Consider the following 23334-nt stretch of genomic DNA (forward strand, 5'->3'; position numbering starts at 1 on the left):
AGTGATGGCACCATGAGTTCAGCACAATTGTTGTAGCAATGTAAATGACAGATCGCTTTGCATATATTTTGTCATTCTTTCACCCTGTTGAGCTTTGTTCAGCTTCCTTCTGTGTCCAGGGAGGGTCTAGGGAGACTAAAAAGGGTCAAACCCATATTTGACGTGTGTTGCTGTATGAAATAGGTGGGTGAGCCTGCTTTCTTAGCAAGATCTGCCCAAATCATCACAAACATCCAAGTCCTACTTCCTCTGAATTTTACTGGGAAAAAGAATGGCAGCTCTAGGTCATTAAGTAAGACCATGCTGTTTAGCTGCAGACCTGTGCATCTCTGGGCGTGTAAGGGGGAGAGAGGGAGGACAGAGGCACATCCATAGTTCAGAAAAGCAGCAGATCAGCTGGTGAGATCTGGCCACCTGTGAGTCATTTGAAATAGCCCGATACTTCCACATAGCACATGTCCAGATGTGCCAAGACCTCTGAAGACCGGGAACTGCTCCTTGTAAATGTCAGGTACCGTCTGGTGTGTGCTTGCCCAGGGCCTCATTTTCTGGTTCAGTTTGGGGAAGACTATTCCTCCCCTTAAAGTTAAGGTTTAGCGCACATTTGGTCTGGCCATTAACAAACCTAGCTCTAATTGCAGAGTTAAACCAGACTCATGGCTGTGGTCAGTTACTGCTGAATGGAGTGCCTACCATAAAAGTTTCAAAAAGTTCAACTTAGCAGTGAGGTGGGAAATTGTCTAACAGTAGGGACACCCCATTCAGTGTGTCTGGTGGAAGGTGAGTTCTGTGAAAGCACCAAGAAAAGTATGCCAAAGTTTTATGTGGGGAAAGTGTTTTATACTCTTAACTGCCAATGGTTATTACTAACCAATCTTGTTGATCTACAGATTCAAGTTGATTTTTAAGTAGCTTATTAAATACAGGTGCATATAGATCACTCTTCCAATGGGAAGCTGGCGATTCTTAAACCTGCAATGAAATAAGCTATGGGCTGTTGGTAGGTTTGCCTGGTGGCTGAGCTGTTCAGATCTATTTATCTCAGTAAAATGCAGTGACTGAGCCCGTAAGGTTAAAGTCTTGAAACACATCTGTAAGCATGGTAGTTGTTGTTCAAACTTGTCAGCTTTCTAATTTGAGTCTATTTTGTTAAAGTTTTTTATACTGCATGCTTGTTTAAACAAATCAGTAAAACTCAATGCATGCTCACATCTTCCTTTATTCATGACAATGACTGAAACCTTGGGTTCAAGGAATTATTTAAACTGTGTGTAAAATGGTTGCTAATAGAAATGCAGGTCTCTAATTCTAGGGAATGTTTTTATTACAGTCATGTTGTATACCTGATTATCTGGCTCTTCTAGGAGTTAGAAAACATGAGTGTTGCGTATGGCAGGAGTAATAATTAAGTAATAACTCTTAAAGTTCCTTTGAGGTTTTCCTTATAAGCCTTATCCTAATTTTTTAATAACTACTGAATTATTCTTTTTTTTAGCTTTTTCTGCCAGGATTGTATCTTTTTAGAAGGGCAATCCTGGGGAAAGGGAGGAATGAATATTTGCTATTGTAAATTTTGTTACGATTGTAGCTTATGATTGATCGGGGTCACGTTGTGTCAACTGTTGTATGAGTGCAAAGAACGGGCAGTTTGTCCACCTTATTGGCTGTGAAAGGCTTAGTAAGGCTCAACAGAAGGCAGCTGCAGGTGGAGGAGAGAATCAAAAGTTCTAATGCACACTAGAATAGGAATGTGGCAATGGCAATGTTCATGTTTTTGAGCTCTTTCCTTAGCATGGTTTTTGTGGATGGGGGTACTCCGTGATTTAAATGACAGCCTTGAGCTGCTGTCCATTGGCTCAGCCTCAGTCCCTGTTAGTGTGTGTATTGTAAGGCCAGCTGGGATTTGTCCAGTTCAGCTGGCAGGTGGTATCTTGCTAAGCTGTGATAAGGCCAATCTCTTCACATTTTTGGGTATGGTGAGGTCATATGAAAGAGGGAGAGAAGAAAGGGTTGATTGGGAAAGGGAGGAGAGGCTGTAGCTGCATAAAATAAACTTGAAGTTATAAGTCTTAGGAAGAAACTTGGATGATTTGATAATTTTTTGTGCAGTTATTTATGGTACAATGAAGATCATCAAAAACTCTTTATAACAAATCATGTAATAGCACATCTCTGATTTCTCATGCGTTGTCATCAGTGTAATATGAAGGTGTTGCTTGTAGCGTAGTGTGTCACTTTTAAATCAGTGGAGCAACTATAACTTTTCAGTGTTTGTCTTCTACATGACCTTAAGTCAGCTCTAAGGAGAGGCTTTTTATGGTAGTTGATTTAATGTTGGGAGTAGAAAGAGCTATGAAGCTTTTTGGGTACATAGTCTTATTTGGATTTGAATGGGAAGTTGTTCTTTGGTAATCTGTTAAGAGGCTGCTCAAGCCTCTTTGCTGTCCCCCATTCCTGAAGGATTTAGTTATCTGCTTCTCTCCCCATTCTTACTACTTGTTCTCTGTAGGTAAAAGTCTCTTCTTGCAGATTTCTTATCATGGATTCTTCGAAGTCTGTTGCTACATCATTATTATTGTGATTGACAGGCTACTGCTTTATTGACCACAGAAAGGCATAATATGGCTAACTACCACAGTTCAGTAATACCAGTGGCACAACAGTTAGCGCTCTTAAAAAATGTCTTGTCCATGTCCTGCCTTGTGATTTCTTCCACACAAACTGATTATCAGAGCAGTTTCTTTTAAGAGCACTTGCTTTCTCAATTGTGAGCACTGCTGTCTCTATTTGCCTAATCTCTGTGAATCTCAGGGGTTTTTTTTAGGCATGAAATAAAACCAAACTCTTAAGGGAAGACTGAGCTTAACATTTACAAATCCTAGTGATATTCTCCATTGAAAAATACAGTAGTATATCTATGCAACATATTGTTCATTTTAATTTCAAACATATGCTGAGTTGGATATCCCATACTTGGCTGTAGCTGCAGACATTGCTTTGTGTCTTTCTTTTTGCTGTCTGGGTAGATGTTTGATAAAATGAAAGCAGGAGTTTATCTTGCTTTAAAGTTTAATGTACCATAAGCTGAGCATTATGAAGAAGCTGTCACAGCATTCAGATACCTGTGTTCAAACTGGATTATCAACCCCTTGTCTAAACAAACCTGGGGTTTTTTAGAAACATGGAGGTTGGATGGGAGTGTTTGTTTATGTTTGCAAGATCCATGTCTAATTGCATGCTTTCAAACATAGCAAAACATAAACTAGTGGTGTTCCTGTCTGTTTCTGAAAAGCTAAGTAATTCAGAAAGATGTCATTTTTACATTGAAGTAATATTAATGATCGCTTGTGCTACGGACAAGTACAGAGAGACTAAGGGATTGGGGTCCCCCTAGATCAAGGTACTGTCCACCCAGTGCAGAACAAATCAATCCTGACCCAGAGAATTTGCAGTCTCTGATAAAAACGAATGAAAACTGAACTTAATATTTTTCCTCCTCTGACCTTAAGTGTAGACATTTGCATACAGGTGGATGGGGGACATTCTTAGACATGGGACACACGTGTTACAGTTCATCAGTTGGTGCCATACCTGTACTAACCCACGCCAGAAGTTGATCTCAGGACAAGGAAGTATTTCCGTACAGGTGACTTCAATACCATTGCTTGTTTGGCATTACTTTGCATCTGTGGTTTTGGAAAGGGCTCTGAAGGGAATGTTTAGAGGTAATCTTTTTTCAGCAAAAGCTTCATTCTGGTTTTGCAGAACCTTGCTGTTTGGGGTTGAGTTAGCTAAACCTTCTTTTTTTCTAAATAATGCCACCTAATACTAGACCTTGGACCAATTTTTGCCCCTCAAAAGATCACTGTTTATGAAAGATGTTTGACAGCTAGAGATCTAGGCTTATGGTCTGAGTGCAGGCATAAGAGAAGTAGATTATTCCCGCTAACATATCCAGATAATGCTTCTGGACAGATCCAGGGACAGGCAGTACAAAACTTGGATCCTTTCTGGGTAGGTAGGCCCTAACTTTTCCGCCTGGCACTGCTGCCATCAAAGGCACAGGGCTGCAAGGACCACTCTGGCTGGAAACAGGCCTGGGTGTGGAGCATCAGCAAACACTCAGAAGGATGTACAGCTCTGCTCTTATATCAGGCTCTTTGAGGTGAGAGGTTCAGAGAGGCATCCTAATGCTCAGGTGTCAAAGCCTGCTCGTTTCTCTTTCTGGCAGAAGGCACAGCTCCGTAGGCAGCGAGTGCTCGGGGGCTGGTGCTCCTGTATTGCTCCTGGGCTCTCGCTGCTGGACTTGTCTCCATCTCCCACATCCTTCTGACCAGCAATGTCTGACCTCTGAGCTGGGACCTAAGGTTATGGTCCCTAATGAGTCTTCTCCTATGACAACCTTGTAGCTTCTCAGTTTGCAGTGAACCCAGCATCAGGTTTACAGGGTCAGAAGGCTGGGAAGTTTTGGGGTTTTTAATATTCTGTTAACCCCAGCTGGTGGTTGTTTTGGTTATTTCCTAAAATGGCCATTATGTCAGTGGAAATCATTCTGCTTCCCTCCTCTTTATTTGAATGTCCCATTAGAAAGGCTAGAAGGATCTGACTCAACAGGAAACATCAGCAAACTGATGTTGATGACAGAAAAAACCTAAAAAGATTCTGAATTGTCTTTGTCATGCAGTTTCACATCAAGCAAATCTGGAATTCCCACGAATGTGTCAAACATAATTTGATCCCACAGCTGTGCAATATATGGCCTTGTCTTTGAGCTAAATCAAGCATCTCTAGGTGAGCCTGAGGAGCAGAATTATACTGCTGAATTACTGAATTATAATTTGGAAAAGTGCCATACCACAAGTGACAAAATACTTTATTTCTCTGAAAACAAAGTAGATTTGATCATCCAGAATGAAGTTCACTTAGTGCCCTGATTATGCTGCTTTTAGGTAAGCAAAATTATCTTACATTTTGGGGAAGAAGCAGAACAGTTTTCTGTTGTTGCTATCACAGCTTCAGAGCTAGGTTCTCTGGGGTATCCTCAGAGGCTGTTATAACACCTTGGTTATTCAGACAAATGTAGCTGGGTCTTCAGTGCTGTGCAGCTTTGGTTTTCCTTGGTTGCACTGCACTGCAAAACTCAGAAACGGTCTATCTTCAAGTTTTGTTTTGTTTTCAGTTTAGAGATTACGTGTCCAGCAGTGTTTATTTGAAGGCCCTCAAGTAGTTGCTGAGCTTTTTGCTTTTGTGAAGGTGCACTTTACCCTAAAAACACTGTGTAAAAAAGTCAATCTCCGGCCTATTAATTCCTTGTGGTCTTCATTTTTCCCTGAACTTTTTCATGCCTTTCCTCATTAAATCCCAAATTAAAGCATAGTTTGATTTTAGTGCATGGAGATTGGAGCCTTAATAGTATGTAAAGGCAGACAGGCAGGGATAGGATGGCTTCCTTTCATGAAACAAGTATAGTTACCTGTGTTCTGCTGTGATCTCCAGGTGCATGTCCAGTGGAACAAGCTGCAAAGCTGGCTAATGCACACAAATGGCGCAAGAGCAAATAGGAGCTGGACACAGCCCTTGAGCCGTCCCATTTCTGCTTCCCCCTCCTGTGGGGCTTGCAATAGCCTGGGTCTGGTCTCAGCTGGGTTGCACAGGCAGGAGAGACCAGCAAGGGAGGGAAGTACTCTGACTTCTCCATCAGGCAACTTCTGCCTGAGAGTCTGCTCTGGAGCTTCACTGAGCTCTTCTGGACCAGCAGTTTGGTTTTAACTTCTGATCTGCTTTTTGCCTTCGGGCAGGTTGCTTTGTTTAACTTGGGGATATTTGGGTCCCTCTCAAACTGATTTTGGGTACTCCAAATTATCTTCTAGGAGCTCCTGCCTCCATCTACTGACAGTATTAGGAACATGAGGAACTTAATACCCTGCTGGTGGTGCTTTAAATGGAATTGAAATTAGATGGTGGGAGAAGGCAATGTAAACAACTTCCTCAGAGAGAAAGCTCTGCAAGCAGTGGGGCACTCCATCCCATTGCACTGGCGCTGTCTCTCGCTGTGTCTGTGCATTTAATTGCCAGGCTCACAGGGGCCTCTCAGGTCTGCTTCAAACACTGCCATGAGCTCTGCTCTTCCCTGAACCCCAGGGGTGCATACTGGCTGTTCCTGTGATTGCCCTGCACTGGGGGGATTTGTTGTTCCCCCTGTGCTTCAAGGTGTGTGGATTTTTGTCACTCCACTTTCAGATAGCACACAAAGTGTCCTGCCAGCCTGCCTGTGTTCCCTCTTAAATGAAAAGTTAAAACAGTGGGCAGTTTTGACAGGTTAGAACTCCTCAGAGTGCTGAAATCTATGTTGTCTCTTTTCTTGTCTCCTTTAACATTGCTCCTATCATTTAAAAAAAATTTCCCATATTCGTCTTCACTCCTTTTTGTCTGTGCATCAGACTTCATCCGTGCCTGTGTTTGTTTTGTCCTGTCTGCTGGCTCACAGGTAATTTATGCCTTTGATTGCCATGCCTTGATCTTCTGCAGGGAAGTTTTATACAGTATTTAATGGAGCTGTCTGAAAAATATTTTAAAATATTGACATATTATTGAGAGATTGTTTTTTATCAGTTCCCCTTGACATACCCAAAATCTTTAGATGGATTTTTCTCTCTCTTATCTCCTTGGTTCTGTTTTTGTTTTTTTTTCTCTATTGAAAACAAAGTTTACTGTTCCATGAGCTCAGTATGTGCTAAGTACTGTGAGACAGCTGAAAGAGCTCAAAATATTTTCTGGTTTGGGTTTGGATATGCATTTATTTCACTTACCCAGGAATAGCGGAGGAGCTTGAGAAAATGATGTTCCATGTCTGCCTCTTCCTTCCCTCGCTTTCTATGCCATTGCTTAGACTGTTGACAGTTTCTTTTAAGCCTTACTTGTTTATTTGACATGTGTTATCTATGACTGGAGTGATGTGCAGGTCAATAGGAATACAAGAGTTTTAATGAAGGGATTATCTAGCATGTGGGAGATTCTCCATATCCATTCCTTTGGTAGTTTCTTTCCCAGCTAGTTGCTGCTTTCATGGTTCTGCAGAACCTCTGAAGCTGTTGGGGGAGCAAGGAAGCGACAAACAAGGAAAAGGGCAGAACTTGTTATATTGCTTTTTTTGCTTGGGTGGGAAAAGAAGCTGGATGCCCAGCAACGGGTTGGAAGGGACTGGGAAGAATGACTGGGAACAGCAGGATATGACTCCATGTGAATTTGTAGTGGGTTGTTACAGATTGAGGTCAAGTATGTTTGGGTAAATTGAGGTTGGAAGAAAGGAGCTGAACTGAGATGTATGTTGGGAGTAGGAAATGGGGCAGTGGCTGTGTGCTTGCTTGTATGGACAAAGTAAAGTCTACTTCCTTGGAAGGAATAATCCCTTTCAGCTACTAAAAACCTTGTGATGCTCTTTATGAGTTGAGGGGCATGGGAAGGATGAAAAGGCAGTGGACTTTAGAGGAGATGAGTAATTGGTAACTGTATGATCACAGGCTCCTGCTGAATGAATGCCCTTGGATGAGAACTTTTGGCGGAGTTCTGAACCTGTAACCCTCAGTATTGTTTTAACTTACTTGGTGGCAATAAATCTGATGTAATCTGTGCGTGCATGTTTGTGGTTTTGCATCCAAAAAGCTCCAAAGAGCTTTTATATAAACACCCTCTCAGTAGACTTATAACAATTGAAGAGGTCGAGGCATGTGGTTTGAAATGTGGGAAAGACATGAAATAAAGCCATCCTGGGAGAGGAATGAGCAGCTAAAGGATCCTCAGTGGGTTGCATGCTAGCATGACAGACAGAGAATGGTGGTGGTCAAAACTACAAGGGCCCTCTTCCATCTTTAAAATATCGATATGACCTGTTTGTTCTCCAAAGACCTGAACAAATCTCTGTTTTAAGATTTTCTGAAATACTCATCATGGCTTGAGATCAAGCAATCTCTCCAAGAGAGTTCTCAGTATAAGCTTTATGGTAGCAAAACTGAGGAGCTGCATGTTTATCTTAGGACAGATTTCAGTGACTGTAACACCATTGTGCTGGATTGATTAATGTCTCTGAAAGCTATGATGAATTGTTCTCAGTATGGGACCCTGAGTTGACCAATTGTTGCTCAGTAGCCATTCAGGTTAGAGCTCTGGCCAACAGCTTTAGGAAGAACAAAAAACCTCTCGGTTGCAGAAAGACTTCAGATCCCCTCTGTAGCTCATGAAACAGGGTTGTTCTGGAGTAATATTCAGCAGCCTTCACTTCTATGTGTCTGGCTTGCTCTCTCTCATCTCCTCTTCAGAGTTAGGGAAAGGTGGTGCAAAGATAAGGAATCCTCAGTTTTAGGAGAATATTCCTAGCTATGGCAAAAAACCTCGAGCCTTTCCCATTTCAGAAGAATAGTATTTTAAAATTTGTTTGTATACTAGAAAGTTTTAGTCCTCAGGTAATTTCTCACAGTTTTTGTAGTTGTGTCTCTCAATAGTTGTGTTTTAAAATTTTAAAAAGTTTAAGTTTTTAGCAGTAGTTAAGTATTCGCTGGTTTCACAATATATTTTCTTTCCTGAGATACAACTTTTGTGTAACATAAATGGATGTGCTCTCAATTTGAGTGGAAAACCAGCCATCTGGTGTTCTCCTAGGACACAGAGCTCTGTTATTGACTGAAAGAGACCATCAGACCTGGGGTGTCAGGCACAAAGGACTGAGGAACCTCCCCAGCCAAGGTTTCAGAGCAAGCTTGGAATTTTAACTGTGGGCACAAGATGGTGGAAGGACTGTAGGAACCTGTGCCTTCACAGGCCATGAATCTTGTAAGGACAGGGGTATTTACAGTGTAAGTATGTTCATCCTGCCAGGACTCAGTCTCAGATTTGAGAGTTGGGATTTGGGTAGTTTATCCCTAACCTGCCTCCTCAGATTTAGGAGACTCAAGCCACTAACAAGCATGGTAAGGAGGCCTTTATTTCCATGGTAGCTGGTGACTTAGTTCCTATTTCAAGCTGTAACTGTGTCACTGGTGGACATTTTCTATTTAATTTTTGACATTGCTAGGGATTCTGTGCAGTAAAGCCTTCTTCTCCCTCCTTCTCCCCCTTTTTATTTACGTTCCTGAGTGAGAGCATAGCCAAGCAGTGAGCTCAGTGCCATGGAAGCATTTTATACTTTGAGCAGAGATAAAAATCTCATTCCTTCTATAAACAAAACAAATCAACAGATGATGCCCAGGAGAACCATTTCTCTATAGCCATTTTCCTCCAGCTGCTTTCTATTCCGTGCAGCTTGCAATGCACCATATGAAATACGTGTGTGCCTTTCTGTGTGCAAAGCACAGGTTTCCTCCAGACAGTGGCAGCTTCATCATAAAAAAATAAACAAAAACCACCAAAAAGCCCCACTTTTTTTGTCTTTTACAGTGCTGTATTAATAAGATTACTAATAAAGTTGAGATGCTTGGTTGTTTAATAGTGTGTAATTTAGCAATGCTAGAGGATATGCTGGAGGAACTCTGCAGTCACAACCACTGCATCTTCCCTCTGAATGGGTTTGGACTATTGTCCGTGGGAGGATGAGGGACAGAAATAATCTGAGTGAGTCTGAGTGCCTCATAAACATGGCAGAGAGGAGAGTACAGTGAAACTGCTCAGAGTTTGCTGCCCTGTGTGTGCTTGCAGGTGTCCCTGTGTCAGCGAGGAGATCTCTCCAGTGCTGCAGCAGCTTTGTGGCTGGGCACAAGCTTGTTGCAGTCATGAGACTGGTGGAAGGCAATAGGAATTGGCCCCTTCAGCCTGTTGTAAGCCCTTGGTTGATGGCACCTCTTGCTTTCCTGTTTTAGTTTGGCCGTGGTGAACAGCTCAACAGCTCAGGTGGATGGCCAAGAGTTGCAGGGGGATGGGGGTTGAGACCCTGAGGCACTATGGAAGGAGATCATGCAAGGGAAAGAGCAGAGGGTTGTCTGGATGAGGAGCTGGTAGATAAAGTGTATGCCAAGAACTCAAGAAGGAGTAGTTGCAGGTCAGCCTTTGGCAGAGGTGCAGCTGGAGGTATATCTTATCTCAGCAGAATCTTTCTGCTCACCTCCCCCTCCTGAGATGTGCTTCTGTACAGGAGGAGGGTGGCCAAGCCAGATGTTCCTAAGCTGGAGCCTGGGGAAGTAGTATCTATCCTTGCAGGGGCAGAGAAAGGTGATAAAAGTTTGAACATTGCTAGGTTAATGGACTGTCTGTTTGCCATCAATAGTAGCCTCTGAGACGTGAAGGAACTTGGAACTTAGTGGGGCGGGGGGAGGGGGGTAGGAGGGCAGTAAAATTTGGCAACATTACTTTTGGTCATCTTGATAAAGCACAGTTTAGAACTGAGGGAAAATACTGTGGTTTGACATCCAAAAAGCTCCTGAGAGCTTTCATGTAAACACCTTGCAAGTATCCATGTATGTATACATTTACACCTATATATAAATACATAGCGAGTGACTCAGAACAAACAGCTTCTAAATAAGCAGCCAAACGTAACTGATCTGATCATTGGATAGATCATGTTCAGTGCCCAAAGCAACCCCCATATCCCATCTCCAGTCAAATGACTCCTGGCAGCTAAGGAAATAACCTTGGGTAAAACCAATAGGATTTTTATAACAGAGACATTAGCTATTGGCCCTGAGTGTATTTTATGACGCTGCCTCAGTTTTGGCTTGTATATCTTCATTCTGGTGTTGATGTGTTGTTCTGTGTTTTTGAAAAACTGCAGTCTCTTCCCACCACTCCAGGATCTGTGACTGCAGCAGCTGGCTGCGGGTTCACACTCATCAGCACCGGATCATTCTCCAAGGCAGACCTCAGCTGGACAGGGCTGGGCACATGACACCACTTTGATTTGTTTAACTGGAGTGCAAGACAAGTAACTGATAAAATTTCTGCTGTGCTACTGGGAGAACAAAGGCTGTACCTGATCTGGTTTGAAGTTCACTTTTCCATATTAACAAATTTCAGTTAAAAGAACTTTTTTCTACCAGATCAATTCTTTGGGTGGTATGGCTGAGATGGTTTTGATCAGAGGCTTCTTGCCCTAAACCTGAGTTTGCTGAATCATTGAAACAGAGTCTCAAACTTGCGTGAGAACGGAGTTCTGTTTACTTTGCTCAATTGCCCTGGTAAAGTTAGGGAGCAGCAAAAAAAGTTGACTAGAAATTTCCCTGAATGACAAGTGCACATGAATCATTTTTTTTTTAAAACTTATATTTGTGAAAGTGTTTCCCAAGGATATTTGCTTATGTCTGAGCATTTAGGCTTACACATCTATGGAGTTTGAACTCAGAGCTTTAAGGAAATGAAAGCTGTGTTGTAACATAGCTGACTTCTTCTTTTATTTTTTTTTTTTTCCGAAGAAGTAAAATATTTTAGGTGCTTAGTTCTTTCGAAAATCTGGATTTAAAGGGGGTGGTTAATAGTGGGAAATTTTGTCGCAATTGTTGGCAGCAGTGGCTGATTGTTTTTCTGTGTGACACTATTTTGGGTCAACTTATAGAGCTGACTGTAAGATGTAAAACCATTTAGGTAAACTTTACATGGACAGCTTGTCTCATTAATTATCCAAGAAATTCTGAACTCTTAAATAACAGCTCTAAGCTGATTTACTAGTGCAAGCCCTTTAAATTCATAGGCTGAATTTGGCTTGCATTGCTTAGACCAGTAATAAAACAGTATTGTGGGGTTTTTTCTTTCTTACCTGAGAACATAATTCTCCCACCTTTTAACTTTCACACGGTCATTTTTCTGACTAAAAAATGTTGTTGAACATAATATTGATACAGTAAAAGAGCAACCCACACAGAAACCCAAGCTGCACCATAAATCCTTCTCTGAAGTTGCTCACACTGGTTATGTAAATAAAAGAAAATTGATGCTGTTTGCAGAATGTGATGATATAGGGGAAATTTCTCTTACGTGATAGAAATTGTCTGCATCTGTGTGTGCCCCTGTACCTGTCCCCCCACCTAGCTCTTTGTTGTTTTGGTTAGGTCTGTAGCTGATATAGACACCAGAGAACCACCCCCCGAGGCAGAAAATGTCCTTTCTCAAGGTTTCACAGAGGATCATTACAGTGACTGTTTTGTCTTTTCCTTGCTTGGGAAAGACCTTTTGACTGAAAAATATATTGCTCAGTTCAGGAGGAATTACTGTATGTAACCAGACACTAATGACTTTCCTTTGAATGTGGTGGGTTTTGGTTCCAATTCCAAATAGTGAATTGTTTCTCTACAAACTAAGGGATGTTTTAACCCCATGACTGTTGATCCCCAAGGATGCAGCTGATCCATCTAGGGGGGGTTTTGTTTGTAAATTGCATTGCATTTGTAAATAGCTGGTGGCCAAAATCATTATCATTGTGTTAATTTAAAGATCAGTCAGCATTTTCAAGGGCTGGGCAGTTTCAAGAGCTTTCTCTGAGCAAGTTGGAGGCTTTGTCTTGGAGGCTGTGAGCAAATTGTTACAAGACACAAGAGAGCTGGTAGGAGTTTGTGGAATCATAATTAACTGACAATGGTTTTTCAAAAATGACATTTTTCAATTTAAAATAAGCTGTTAAAACAATTTAGAACAGTGTTGTGATAGTCCCTTGACACATGTGGGGAGCTTTGGGTTAAACATATAAATAATGCTGAAAAGACTATATTTAGTTCCAGACTGATCCAAGGACAAGTGAAAAATTGAAGGTCAAATAACAAAACGAAGAAAAGAAAATTATAGCCCTCCCTGTTCTGTTCTGCAGCATGCTGCTTGGCAGCCGTGAAGGTTCAATACTGGGAAATTTGTCACATACAACTATTTATGATTTGTACTTTAAGCAAAGCAAGTAAGCATGAAGTGTATGCACTTATTGACAACAGCACATCACTGAGTCCTGTCACACTGAATCTGGAGAGCAGCTCTGGAGTACTGCAGAATTTTGGGGGGGCTGGATATCAAAAGATCTATGAAAACACAATCAATCAATCAGTCAATCAATCACAGCTTTCCCCATGCTCTGTCTTGACCCTTAGGCTCTAGTAGTTGCTTGGAACTGAGCTGAAGTGTAACCAGGTGCTAAATGGTGGGCCAAGACCATTGCTTGTTTTACTGTTTTTATTTGTACAAGCTATTAAAACTATGGAACAGGAAGAAGTTCAGGTCTGTACTAGCTGGGGAGAACTTTCAGTCTGCGCTTGAGCAGGAGTTTGTTTAAGCAGCCCAAGCACAGAGCTCAGTGCTTCCAACTGCAGAGACAAGGCAGTGAGCTTCAACCCATCTAAGTTATCCCTCCCATGGTGGCAGTGGTTCTTTTCCTCCTTTACGGAGACACCTCGAGCATTGCCGATCCGGTCAGGACCCGGGGTAGGTGCCAGGCTGTATTCCCTTCATGTAAGAATAGTACCTCACCTGAGGGGCTGCAGGTAGCACAGGCACTGTTGGAGCCACAGCACCACATCTCAGCAGGTCATGGCTATTTGTTCAGCTGAGGATCTGCACGAGGACAGCGAAACTCTGAATGCTCAGCCTGCTGATGCATTGATGGAGATTGTCAGCGATGCTATTTCTGCAATCATGTTTATGTGATGTTTCACTTGACCTAATCTTGCCAAGCCTGATCATGCCTGCGTGTCCTCTTGCACAGCTCCCAGCATGCCAACAGCACTTTCCTACTGGCCAACCAGGCCACAGTCCTGGGGCCAGATCCCTTCCCTGGAGTATCTGCTGGCCACTTTGCTTCAGACATGTTCTGACTGTTCTGTTTTTATTAGGAGATTTTGGTAGTACATGGTGTAATTAATTATTTTCAGAGGCTTTATTTAATTTCAACTAGTCTCCCACTAGCCTTCCTCTCCTTGAACTGTTTATGAAACCTTATTCAGTTGAAACTACAGGGCATTATCTCACTGAGTAGTGCAGTCTTCAAATTGAATAATATACTTTAAATTAAATGCGTGCGTTGCATGGACAATGTCTATTCAGACAAAGCTTTGGCTACCAGTTGTGTGAAAATCCAATGCATTTTTAGCAGTGTTCAAAAATGAGTAGGAATACATGTGGTCCAACTTGGCTAGCAACTTGTCCCAAGATGGGTGCATTCAACTCTGAAACTGCAATATTCAGAGAAACAGTCTTCTTTTTCTTAGATGGAAGCCACGTCTTGCATAATTTGTGTTTTTGCAATTTCACTTCAAATCTAGGCTTTGCCTGTCAGAGATAATGGGAAACAATTATTTCTTTCAATTACTAGCTGGCTGTCGTTTACATTTCCTATGAGCATCTCTCTCTCCCTCTCTCTCTCTCCCCCCATTCCCTCCCTCCCCCCCTCTCTCTCCCTTAAAAATATTTTTGTGCATGCTTTATCTAAAAAAAAAATCAAAGTGGAAGCCCAGTAATTAGGGTCATTCCTTTAGCAATGAGTTAATCTCTTTGCAGAAGCAAAAAACAAATTGGGATTGTCCTCAGCTGAAGTCCCAGATGATCCATCATTTTTTGTCTGGTTGTTTCTTCAGCTCCTGAATTTATTATGTCTTTAATCTTGACTGTGTTTCAGAATAAGATGTAAACTCAGTTATGGCTTGGATTGGTTGAAGTCTTATCCTGGTGAGGGCCTGTATAAACTGAAACTTGAAATTTGGCCTAAGAAAGTTGTACAAAACACTGATTCTTGCAAATGTGTCTCTTAATAGACACGTTTCTAACAAGTGTTCACCCATCCTTTCTTTTAATATTAGAAGGAGCAGTTACATGAACAGTGTATCTTTTCATTAGGTCATTTGTTGTGCTATTCATTTGTAGCTTCATTTCCCTTACCTCCAACTTTTACACATTATTTACAGAATAATTCTGAGTTCATAAACTTGGATATGCAAACATATGATTTTTTTTTTTAACCACCAAGATATTAATGGTTTGTGTGAGGAGTTCCCTAGGCAGAACAGAGAGTTCAGCAGTGGCACAGGTGAATATGGGTACAGCTCTGGCTTTGCTTTAGTATATGAAGTTTGGTACTTGGATATGAATGCACAAGAAGAGGGAGATAAATTACTGAAATCTTAATTTTCCTTACTGTTGACTACCAAAAAAGAAATTAAAAGGGAACTCCCAGCCCTTACTATTTATAGAATGTCACCACAGCACATTTTGGAGTTGTTTTTGAAGGGTCATTAGCCTCACTGTCTAAAAGCAAGCAAGTAACCAGCATTCTTCTAGCTGTCAAATACAAGTTAAATGGATTCTTTTAAATTAGTTTTTGTCTCTGAAGAACATTTTGTTGTTTATGCTTAGTCTGTAAGGGTGCTCAAATTCCCCAGTTAAAGTCAGAGCCAGCCACATCAGGAGAAGTAATCTTTACACAACGTGGTATCTAGCTATGCATGCCTTTGTGATGAGAGGAATACACCTTTCCAACATGATCAAGTAAGAAATACCTTAGCAGCATGGAAAGCTTGATTATGATCTTTATTACCTTGCTGTAAAGCAAGATCAGCACGACTGAACTCCGTGGAGTTGCTCTAAATTGAAGTGTGAACTCTGAAATACAGAGCAGAATAAATTCACTTTATACCCTTTAACTTGGAGAAGGCAAGTCAGTGTGGCAGTCCCAGCAGGATTACCAGCATTCAATCAGTTTCAGGGCTTGTACATCCCAGCATTGCGGGTAGGCTTGGGAAGCCTAGTTTGCAGTAGAAATGTCACTGCTCTTCCACAGAATGCTCTGGTAACAGCCAAACCTCCTAAATAATCATCATCCCTACTGTTCAGTGTGTGAATGCTGGGAACAGAAGTGTTGGGGGAATCTTTTGCAGTTCTGGCAGGAAATGTGTCTCTTGGAGAACGGGAGACTTTCCACTGGCGCAAGTCCTTGCTTTTCAAGACCTGTCTCTTTGCTGAGACAGCCATCTGGCCATCTCAGAGGGATGGCAGTTTGCAGTGCAGTGCTGCTGGGGGTGGGTGTTACCTTTCCAGGTGGCAAGGAAAGCCTCTTACACTTGCCATTGCTATCGGCAGAATGCACAACTGCAGGGTTTTGAATGCTTAAATTCATTATTCAAACTCCAAAATATTGTGCAATCTTTTTGCAGTTTGTTTTTTTGGTTTTTTTTTGGCAAGGAGTAGGGGGGAGCCCTAACCCTGGTGACTCCCACTTTTGCTATTCAAGCCATAAGCATGTCTTTACTTGCTCATAGGTTTCAGGACTTTGAGATTGCTTTTGGTTCTACCAAACAACCACAAGCCTAGAAATAAGCCCTGCTTAGGGCTCATTAGCTGTGCCCAAGCTTCACTTCCTTATGCAATCATGCAGTTTTAATATTGATGCTTTCAGAAAAATCCAAATAATGAGGGATTCATGATAAAGCTGTGAGATTTTGTTGCCAGGTTTATTCTTGTGGAGCAGAACTAATAAAACTTTAAGGAAGAAGCCTTAGCCAAGTTTTTAAAAGTAGGTTATTTTTATTGTGAAAAACAAAATTAAAAACAAAGAAAGAAACCCAAAGCTTGGAGATTGAAACTCAATTTAATTAATGTGGTCAGTGAAGGCTTTTTGGTGAGCTGGAACCAGGCAAACATGTGTCAGGTGCATAGGAAACAAAGTAGTGTCAGTATGTTGGCTATGAACTGATCTTGGATTCCTCCTCCTTGCTTGCATGATATTACAATGAAAGTTGGCAAAAGGAAATACGATTGCACGTGATTAGATGTTGACAGCCAAGGAGCCTGACTTTCTGTTTACAGAGGGGAAAATGAGAAAAAAAATCGGGGAGTAAAACTTCCTGTGTGTCTTTACACAGTCCTGGAAAACATGGGGTAAAAAATGTAAGAGAGGCTGTAATGTCAATCTGATAAAAAAAAAAAAAATCTCCAAAATGTTCTAATGAAAAAAATACTCTGATTCAGATTGCAAAGGAAAATCCTTTCTCCCTCCGGGTGTGTGCTGTATTCCAGAGCAATTGAGAAATGTATGCTAACAGGAAGGGGGGGACAAGTATTCCCCTTTCCTGGACTTTTGATATAATTGTTTAGCCAACACTGAGAGAATCTCTGCATACTCTAAAACTTCAGTCATTTCTGAAATATTGATCTGGGAAGGTCACTAAATTCCAGAGCTGGTGAGATCAGGGTAATGAGATCAGGTGACAGGCCCAGCGGTACCCACTGATTTAGTTGTTTAGACACTGTAACCAAACCATGACCTCCTTGATCCACAGCCTCTTTGATCTAACTGTGTGAAAACACAGCTGCTTACTGGATATCACACGTTAGTGTGCATGTAGGCATTAGGGGAACTTCTCGTGACATTTACGTTAATTATTCTGGTGTCAGTTTATAAAAATGAGTATCACCCACTGGCTGGGCACTAGAACAGGCTCCCCAGGGACATGGTCACAGCACCAAACCTGACAGAGTTCAAGAAGCATTTGGATAATACTCTCAGCCACATGGTGAGACTCTTGGGGATGGTCCTGTGCAGGACCAGGAATTGGATTCCATGATCCTTGTGGGTCCCTTCCAACTCAGCATATCCTGTGACTAACCATGGATCAGAGTCTCTTCTAATAGATGGGTGACTTCAGGTCGCTGTGACTCGTTGTGTGCACTGGCAGAGGACCCTCTGGTTCCCAGGCTTTGCATGAAGAGACTGACAGATGCTCCATTTCCATGTTCAGTGCCAATTCCTCAATGCCTGCTTTCCCCTACCTCTCTGTGCAATGCAGCCCATGTTACTGGTGTTAAGCAAAGAGGGCAAAGCCTCCAGTGTGGGACCTGGGTCTGCCCTGGATTCCACTTCTGTGTAAAACTGTCTGTGGTCTGGGTCTGTTCAGGGATGAACCTGTGTTTTGCTATTTTTTTTCAGTCTTTGTATTTCTCTCAATTTTGGGTAGCTGTTTGGTTTTCAACATCTCTATAACACAGTGGTTCCCTCTGGAGATACTCTGCCATCAACTCTCCACTGCCTGTGCCAGAGCCCACATGGCATTTCCTTCCACGGTAGAAAGATAGGTATGGAGCAGAAATTAAGCCTGCCAAAGCTGTACCATGCTCCCATGGAAATATATGCCCAGATCCATATGAGATCATACACTGGAGCCCAGCTGCTTCCTGCCCCAAGTTTAAATACCGTGAGCACAATAGTAAAGTTCCATGATGTATGGATGTGACCTGGAATCACTTAGAGCAGAGGAGCGGGATGGAGAATTTATGTCTAGCCCAGGGCAGAGCACGTGGGGTCCTGGCTTTTGTGTACTGTTGCCTTTTCACTTGCACACAAGCTTATCAAAATGTTTTTGCAGGCATTCTCCAACTTTCCTGCACAGCTTTTAACTCTTCACTTGGGGACCTTTGTGAACTAAGCAGTAGCAGGCAGTGTGCTCAGAGAGGGTGAGTGGTGAGAGCCAGGCAAAAAACCCAGGCTGCTGCAGAGCTTGGCAGGAGCTGGGAGCCCACAGCACTGTCTCTGCAGGCATGTTGGCTTGTCTCGTTTCCCCACAAGGCATAAGAGTAGATGCATTTAAAAATAAAGAGGAAGACAGTGTGGAGTGCCAGTGTTGTGTCCCTCTGAACATGATCTGAAACTACCTACTAGGGAAGTTTAAAGCTGATTAGACACGTGGACTGCCATTAGAAATATAAAGTGCATCCAGAGAGGCACCACAACTCCCTATGAAGTCAAGCAAAAATAATCCCATGATGCTTTCTCTCGCCATAAATAAACACGTCCATGGAGACTGTCTATGGGGTAAGCAGACCTGACCCCACAGTACTGAGTGCTAAACTAAAGATGAAAAAATGGCCTAATAATGTTGAATACATTGAAGTGCAGGTTAGTTCATAGTCTTTCATGTGCACAGTAAGCAACAAGTTACAGGTCCTTAAAGTATGTTTTGTGTTTATAGAGAGATGGTTGTGTTTTTTGAGGAAGACAGACACTACCTCAAGCTTTCATCCAAACTGAAGTAAAGAATTGAAGCACCTCCTTTTTATGATTTTTCTGTTTGTTTTTAAAAAACACTCTCACCCACTTTGTATGTAACATTTGCACAGTGCAGGAATAAAAAGTGATCAGGAGAACGGTCTCTGCAGGCACTGGCAGGTTTTTACAGTGTGCACAAAGGTCTGGAAGAAGCACGTTTGGGAACATTTTCCCCTGGCCATAAAATGCCGCTTATCTGCAGAAAAAATGCATTACTTTAAGGTGGGAGCTTTTTATTTTTTTCATGAGTGTGTAGATGTTTTATCGTAAAATTAAGTAATTTAAATGCTCTGGGGTTTTTTTTCTTGTGTTTGTTTGTTTCTTGCTGTGGTTACCTATCAAGCACCAAACCAGAATGCTAAACCAAAGCAAAACTGCCAAACATAGTCCAAATTCATAGCAAGGCAACAAGTATAATTATTTTTTATTTTATTGTGGATATCTGAGGAATCAGCCGAGCATTTGTAAAGTACCTCTCTGTGCTCTTATCAGGCTGATTTCTAATGTGGATTTCTATCAGAATTTGTATTATGAAGGTGTGTGGAAGGAATTATTTCTGCTGCTTAGCATTATCTGTATGAAATACTCACCTAGAACTGAAAACCTAGTTGAACACTTCAAAGAAAAATAGCTCTCAAAGCATGCACTTTCTCTCTTTTGGGTTAAAAGAATTATGTAGAGGCTTAAGTAGTTAGCTGTATTCTGCCCTTTTGTATAATGCAATAGGGAATGATAACTTACTTTTGTGTTTAATACTGTGCAGCTGTGGGTTGGCTGTAAAGTCTGGAAACATGCTTACACCCGTATGAGAGGCGTGCTCCAATTGCACTGTCTGTTAGAGAGATGGAAGAAGTATTGCTAGAAAACTCCACAGAGTGCTATAAAACTGTGTCAGGAGTGTGTTGCTTCAGGGATCAAATAACTAAACCTGCAAAAAGCTGCTGTCTGTTCTTCTGGTAGGATGTATGTAGATAACTGTGTACTTTCCAAAGAAAATTTTTAAAAGGCCAAATTTGACTGGGAGCGTAAAGTCACCTTGAAAAGTAATGAGCGGTTTGTGTTTACTGGCTTTATTACTTGTATGCAAATTGGATACACACACATATAGCAGGAAAGGTATGGCCAGAGCATTTTCACATGTGACTCTTGAGGTATTAAATCAGCCAGCACCTTAAATGGCTGCAGGGCAGGAAATTGGAGCTGGGTCCTGGAGCATTGCAGGGTGAGGCTGAGCTGCCTAGGGTAGTTCTCATGGGAGTCAGAGGGAGCTTTCATGGAGCTCTCTGTCTGTAGCACATGGTATCATGGCACAGCATGAGTGAAGGAAATGGATTTCAAAGATGGTGTAGTCAAGGGAAAATTGGGAGAATCAAGGAAGGAAGTCAGTCAGTCAATACTGAGGTGCCTGAGCAAGTCACTGAGAAAATAGTGTTTCAGTAGAGGGTGTTGGGTAACTGTGGGGAATGCTGGTAGTATTTTCTGTGTTACTAAAGATGGAAACACTTTGTTAAATTTAAACTCCTCTAACTTTCAGCTATCTGGTTCTTATAGCAACCCTGTGAAGTGCATATGTGATATTGAAATGGATTAGATGGGTTGTGATGGAGTCTGTGGGATTAGAGTTCACTTTCCCACAGTGATCCTCTCTGGGCTGCATTTTTGCAGCCTGTACAGCTGTACTTGGCTATGGGCATGCTTCTGCTCAAACTCTCCCTGGAGTTCAAAACACCACAGTCTTGCTGCCATAACACTGCCAGCCGTGGGCATGTGTCAGCCCAGCAGGCTGTTGGTATACCTCCTCTTTTCTTGGGATCTTGGTGTTAGGCAAAAAGTAAACGCACAGTGGGAGCCAGGCAGGAGAGGGAGGGATGGCTCAGCAGGGAGAGGGTGATGCTATGAGAGGTCACATTTCTGTAGGCTTTTCTGTGCACTTTGCTCTTCCCCAGTTTACAGGCTGTGCTGGGGAAAAGGGCTGATGTACAGAGAAGTCAGACTGTGCCAGAGCAGAGCTGTGTTCTTACATAGCTCAGTATAATGCTGTATCTGGGAAGAAAGCCTGAATTATTCCCTCACTTGCATAACTGTGTGTAAGAGTGTTTATAATCAAGGACTTGGGCTCTGTCCATATTTATGAATGACCAGGGCTGAGTCTGGGCATAATTCCAGCACTGATACTGTGTGTGAGTTGCACAACTGTTGTGAATACATGACATTGCTGCTCCATGCGAGGCCACGGGACGGACAGGACATCTGGCAGAGTTTGTGCTCCCTGCTTTGAGCAGCTCGTGCGCAGTGGGGACTGCTACTGTACAAGCACGCAAGCCCGGCACACTTAGAAATCCTTGCACTGATTGAGCCACTGTCTTTGGCCAAAGCAGACATCCTTCTCCTTCAGACAATTTAACTAGTTACAAGTCACCCCTTGAGTTTACCAGGAGCCTATCTCCAGCAAAAATAATAATCCCCCACTCCAGCTATTAACTCCCTTGAGTACTAATTGTTCACTCTTTTTGCCTTTTATTAATGGCATATGGATATAGGGTCTTTACTGTAGTTAATGAAATGTTGGGCAAAGTGTTGCAATTAGTTCCACAGCTGCTTTGGTCATCGATGTGAAACACTTGTACTTCTCTAGAGGCCACTTTAAATTGGAATCTGATCCAGTCCATTATTACCAACCTCTTTTGCTTTCACCTTCAGGTGAAGGAGTGGAAGCCTTGATGTTACCTTGGGGAGAAAATTAGCAAAACTGCTGTGTTTGTTTCACTCACACCTCAAGATTCTGCTCTGTAATGTGCTCTTCCCACACCCCAACCGGACTCCACCTCACAGGGGATCATTCATCCCCTAGTTACCACTTTGCAGTGATCTAGTCACAGGCAGTCTGTTTGTTCTATTTTCCTCCTCTTCAAGTTCCCCTGTGCCAGGTGGCTGGGTTAGAGCCCCTGCTGACAAGACTAGTCCCAGAGTGGGTCTCCAGTCCCTCCTGGAAGTAATGAGGATCCTGTCAGGCCCCTGTGTCTGATTGTGTGAGGCACGAAGCAGCGAGACCTTCCTGCTGTGCAGATCCTGTGGTCTAGAGCAGAGGACTGCTGGTGCTGTTGTATTCACTCCTGGCCAATAGCTGTTGGCCAGTGTTCTGGATGAAGGCTCTGCCTGCTGTACTGACATCCATCCAATTTGGGTAAATGCTGGATTAAGCAAGAGCGGCAGTGAGAAAATGTCATGCTGATCTCCCAGAAGCAGTGTGTGATGTATGACTTCCTTGCCTCATCCTAAATGAATTAACACTGGTGTAGAAAATGGAAAAAGCCCAAGCATCTCTATTCTTTCTCCTTGTACATAATAAGAGAGGGAATTTGCCTTCCTGACTGCATGTTGGCAAGTCAGTAGATCCCTTCTGAAATTACACAGAATTAAGGATGTAAAATAATGTTCCTGTAGTTGCATCACACTCTAATTTCACTTCCCTACCCAAGGTAATCTTTTCTCTTAGGAAATGCAATTTCAAGTTAGTGAGAAGTTATCCTATTTTTTTCTAGCAACTGTGTGTAACTTTGGACAACACAAAGAGTTTGATTTAAGGAGGAAGCATTGTTCCCAATTGTAACATGTCATGGGTCACTTGGTCATAAAAATATTCTATTGTTTCTCTTCTGGAGGTACAAGAGTTCCCTATGTCACTTCTAGAAATGTGCATGTACAAAACACACTGCATTAGAGCTCTGAAGGAGCTCACCTTCCAAAGTAGTTGCTTATTCAACTCCTTTTCAAGTATATTTTTGTCCAAAGCCAGGATACATGTTGCTCATGTTGCTCATGAGCTCTGCTTGAGGAGTTAAATTCCTCATAGTTCTCCAATGGCTGGATGAGGGCAATATGGCATTGTTTGCATCTGGCAGCAAGAACACAGTCCAACCCTAAATGGTTAACTTCCTTGGGATAGTCTGTCACCAGTTACCAGGAATGGCACTTCTCTCTGAAGACTAACTCTCTTTGGGAGGAAGATGGTGCCGTTTTTAGAAAGCAAAAAGAAATGCAATTACCTTTACTGAAGGAAGGGAGCAGCTCTAATAGGATTTTTTAATCAGACTATTTTTTCAGACTATTTAGGTATTTCAGTGATTATTACTACACAGCTCTTTTTCCTTAGGGGATGCTAGATTGTTCCAAAAGCATTTGTTAGTTTACTTAGGCATTAAAGGGGTCCTTACGAATTTCGATTATCCTAAAGTACTTCAAAGTGTCCCTAGAGGCTCAAGCTGCTTTGAACTTAACCTTTTCTGCCCAGTCTTGTCATATGTGTGAGCCCAAAGATTTTAAGCAAGAGGTCAGTGATTCTC

The 23334-nt window shown here is 42.1% G+C and overlaps 1 protein-coding gene across 3 annotated transcripts in view; it reads left to right on the plus strand.

Annotated features, from left to right (window-relative positions):
- The window catches only part of TBXAS1 (thromboxane A synthase 1), a 263129-nt gene that overhangs the window by 32872 nt on the left and 206923 nt on the right, over nucleotides 1-23334 (plus strand). The window lies entirely within an intron of this gene.

The sequence above is a fragment of the Corvus moneduloides genome, chromosome 4 (assembly GCF_009650955.1).
Source record: "Corvus moneduloides isolate bCorMon1 chromosome 4, bCorMon1.pri, whole genome shotgun sequence".
Classification (NCBI taxonomy): domain Eukaryota; kingdom Metazoa; phylum Chordata; class Aves; order Passeriformes; family Corvidae; genus Corvus; species Corvus moneduloides.